This window comes from Pongo abelii, chromosome 10 (assembly GCF_028885655.2).
Source record: "Pongo abelii isolate AG06213 chromosome 10, NHGRI_mPonAbe1-v2.0_pri, whole genome shotgun sequence".
Classification (NCBI taxonomy): Eukaryota; Metazoa; Chordata; class Mammalia; order Primates; family Hominidae; genus Pongo; species Pongo abelii.
Genome location: NC_071995.2, coordinates 104,982,168 through 104,986,741, shown reverse-complemented (window position 1 = coordinate 104,986,741; position 4,574 = coordinate 104,982,168). Strand labels below are relative to the sequence as shown.

The 4,574-nt window shown below is 43.0% G+C and overlaps 1 non-coding gene across 1 annotated transcript; it reads left to right on the top strand.

The window, feature by feature from the left end:
• The first annotated feature begins 4,105 nt into the window (after nucleotides 1-4,105).
• LOC112135956 (U7 small nuclear RNA) lies at nucleotides 4,106-4,168 on the top strand. Its single transcript, XR_002917175.1, has one exon. It is a non-coding gene; the product is annotated as a U7 small nuclear RNA (small nuclear RNA).
• Nucleotides 4,169-4,574: the final 406 nt, after the last annotated feature.

Below are 4,574 nucleotides of genomic sequence, written 5' to 3'. Positions count from 1 at the left end.
GCTGGTCTCGAACTCCTGGGCTCAAATGATCCGCCCACCTCAGCCTCCCAGTGTTGAGATCACAGGCGTGAGCCATCGTGCCCGGCCCAATGTATGATTTATAAACAAACGACATCCCAGTAATTATCAGGGATTCTTGGCAAGAATACCTAGTTGCACATAGGAAACTTAGTTCCTTAGATGGCTCATAAAACACGATTCAAACAATAACATCTTTGAAATACCAAATAGTTAAGCCGGGCGTGGTGGCTCATGCCTGTAATCCCAGCACTTTGGGAGGCTGAGGCGGGTGGATCATGAGGTAGGAGTTCGAGACCACCCTGCCCAACATAGCGAAAACCCATCTCTACTAAAAATACAAAAATTATCCAGGCATGGTGGTGCGTGCCTGTAATCCCAGCTACTCGGGAGGCTGAGGCAAGAGAATCGTTTGAACTTGGGAGGTGGAGGTTGCAGTGAGCTGAGATCGTGCCACTGCCTTCCAGAGTGAGACTCCGTCTCAAAAAAAAAAAAAAAAAAAAAAAGAAATACCTAGTAGTTGCAATGAAAAAAAAAATGATACAATGCCAGTAATTAAACAAACCTGAAAAACAGTGAATATAGTTTTTCTAAAGAACTTCTTCAGCATGTTGATGTTTGGGGGGAAAAGCAAACCGAAGAAAAGAAAAATAAGAACACAGTTGGAGAATTTGGAAGTACATTTACTAAAGACTGACCCCATCCATGATTTTGATAATTAATTTACCTGGTTCATTTTTACATCTAACTCAGATTTTCAACTCTTGTTTTACTCCTGGTCTCTGTCCACACAATCTTGTGAGTAGAAAATGAGGTCATACTTCCTTTTTGTATTGAAATTATGATGGCATGAGTGCATACCAGCTGTATTGCTGGAAATCAGTCTTCTTTAAACCATCCCGCAGTTAGTTCTGAGCACTCATGCATGTCTCTGAGTTTACAAACGCTGCATGCCATTAACCTTGTTTGTCCTCTCTTACTCGGATTCTCGCATGTGCAGGTTTGCTGTGCGTAGAGATGCGTAGACACCTCTGCCACTATGAGCCATAGGACAGCCAAGAGTCATGGCAGACAATCTCTGGATACTTCCATAGCTTCCAAAACTTGTGCTGGGCTCAGTGCAGAAGTGGGAGGCAAGTCCTCTCCCTGACCCTGTACACACTCCTGTTTGCTTATGCTTGGAACATCGTGATGTCTTCCTTAATCAGTTCTAACATAGTTTAGCCTCCCGGAGACAGCTCTGTTAGTGCCTAGCCCAAGAACTTTGGCAGTTATCAGATTATTAATCAGACATGGCTTTGTGAAAAATTATATATATGTGTGTATATATATATTGTGTGTATATATATAATATATAATATATTATATGTAATATATATTATATATAAAATATATACTATAAAAAGATATGTATAATAAAATAAAAAATATATAAAATATATATTATATATAAACATATATATACACACACACATATTTAAATCAGGGGACTGAAAAGATTAGATGGAAGCAAGGCTTTCCCAAAGATATGAGAATTAGAGGAGCAGAGAAAAGGAAGAAGAGGCTTTAAAAGGGTGTGTGTCTGTGTGTGAATGTTCTTGCTAGGCCATGGAGTGAGGTAGAGTCAGTCATATTATCATTAATTCATTCAGAAAATATTTACTGAGCACCTACTAAGTGCCAAGCAGTGCTTAAATCTGGAGAACCCAAGAGTGATCAACATAGGAAAAAGTCCTTGTCCTCAGGGAGCTCACATTTTAGTAGGGGAGGCAGGGAGCACAGAAACCAAGAAATTGATCCACGTGATAATTTCATATAAGACAAATACTGTGACAACAGAGAGGGGCTTTGGGGCCTATTTTTTTAGGTAGCTCGGTCAGGTAAGGCTGCAACACTGAAGTTACATTTGAGCAGAAATCTAAACAAAGCGAGAGCGTTAGCCTGTGGATGTCTGGGGAAAGAATGTCCTAGGTAGCAGGAATGGCAGGTGCAAAGGCTGGAATAGAAGAAGCTGGCATCCTAAAGGAACCAGCAGGGGCAAGGGTCGCTGAAGCATGGCGAGTAAGGAAAAAGTTTGGCAGGAGAAGCTGGAGCTAACCCAGGACCAGATCATGCGGTGTCTGTAAGTGACAGGAAATGATTGGAGGGAAATGACAGGATGTGATAACTCTTTTAAAAGAATCACCCTGGCTGCTGTGAGGAGACCAGTTGGAAAGATGTGGCAGCGATTCAGGCTGGAGATGAGGGTGGTTGAGCTGGGGTTGTGCAGGTGGCCTTCTCCCTGTGGACAGAGCATGCCCTTGAACAGCAGTTGCATGTTGATCCTTTTGAATCCCATCCTGGGGGTACAGTTTGAGGTGCAGCTTTCTGACTCTCATGCTTGACAATGAGAATGAGATTAGCTGGAGTGGAAACAATTGATGGGTATGTGACAAAGAACACAGTGTCATCAGAGGATCTCAGGAAAACCCTCAAATGGAAACTAAAACTCTGGCATCTCCTTGTAATTATTTTTCCTTGCCAAGGGAACAGATGGGATGACTGGATGACAAAGACTGCTCTTAAGGAAGGCATGTCAAGGTGGCTCTTTCAGTTTAGTTAGGGTACTTTCAGCTTCAGGGAACAGAAATCCAATCTAAATTGGCTTCCACAGTGAGGAAATCACCTCACATAACCGGAAGTGCAGGATTCAACCGGGAAGTTCAACCAGGATTCTGCTCGCTTGAACATTTTTATGTGCATCTCTTTATAGACAGAGCCCCCTAACCTTGACGTTTTCTTTTTTTTCCTAACACTTGTCTTCTAGCATATGATGCAATGTATTTACTTATTCTGTTTATTAGTGCTGTACTGTTTATTCTCAGAATTAAGCTCCATGAGTGCAGGAATCATTGTTTTGTTCACTAATGGATCCCAAGTGTCTAGAAAAGTGCCTGACACTTAATAAATGTTTGTTGAATGAAAGAGTAAAAGGATGAAACATCTTCCTTTGGATCGCAAATGAGGAAAAAGGAGGGTCACCATGATCCTACAATTTCTCCCCTGGGGAATTCGATAAAAGGAAACTCTCCATTTATTGGAACAATTTCCTTATGGCCCCCAAAGGAACAAGACTGTAAGCTGCAAACCAAACCCCTTTGTCATTTGTTCCCCAACCACTAATTGAGGAATACCAGGTTCAGGATGGTTCAAATGACCTTCAGCTTTGCCCAAGTGGCGGATGTTACTTGGCAATGTATTTGATCAAGATTAAAGAGTGTGTGGTTCCTGGTCGGGCATGGTGGCTCACGCCTGTAATCCCAGCACTTTGGGAGACTGAGGTGGGCAGATCACCTGAGGTCGGGCATTCAAGACCAGCGTGACCAATATGGAAAAACTCCGTCTCTACATACAAACCCCGGCTAAAATACAAAATTAGCCGGCGTAGTGGCACATGCCTGTAATTCCAGCTACTCTGGAGGCTGAGGCAGGATAATCGCTTGAACCCAGGAGGCGGAGGTGGTGGTGAGCCGAGATCACACCATTGCACTCCAGCCTGGGCAACAACAAGAGTGAAACTCCGTCTAAAAAAAAAAAAATAGAGTGTGTGGTTCCTTTGACTGGTCTCAGCCCCTGAACTTTGTGCCTTGACCGCAGCATTCCTAACTCTGGCGGGCCCTACACACATGGAAAAAAGAAGCATGCAGTGCCACTCCCTTGAGACTGTGGATGTAGTTAGTTCTTTTTCTTTCAATGTCTGCCTATTAAACCTTACTTTACTATGTTCTGGGCACTGTGGAAGATGCTGGAGAGAGGATAATGACCAAGAGACAGTTCTGGTCCTCAAGCTTCGTGATGGGGTTCAGGGAGGCAGCCAGTTTAGTACAGGAGACAAACATATAAACAGATAATTATAATCAAACGTTATGGGTTTGGTATTAGAGGTATAGTAGGAAGAGTGATCAACTCCATGTAAGGGAAAAGACAAAACTGCAAGTGGGGGTGGTGGTCTGTTAAGTAGGGTTCTAAAAGCTGAATAGGAGTTTGCCTGGGAAACATGAATGGGAGTAGGCAGAGTGATACTCCAGGGAGAGAAAATAGCAGGTGGCAGTGTTACAGCTCTTTTACTATTTGTGTGGCAGGTTTCCCGGTTTTTACCAGAAAAATCTAAAGAAAAGAAAACAGCAGGTACAAATATATCGATGTGGGAAGCAGCATTGTGTGTTTAACGAACTACAATTTGTTATGTATTGCTAAGGTACAAAGTGCTAGGAGGAGAAAATTGAGGCTGGAGAGGTGGGCAAGGGTCAAAGTGTTCCTGCTTTGTATACTCTGCTTAGAGGTCTATGTTTGTTTTAGGTGATGCGTTTTCATCATGAGAGTGAGAAGATCAGATTTGTATTTCGAGAGATCACTCTGGCTGCCAGGGACAAGATGGATTTGAGAAGGGCAAGCTAGAGACCAGGAGACTCTAGAGAGAAAAATACTAAACCAAGTTAGTATCTCACATTGACCACCAGGTGGAGCAAGTAGGCCAGGACAGCTCGGTTGCAGGCTGCTGGGATGAGGAGGAAGAA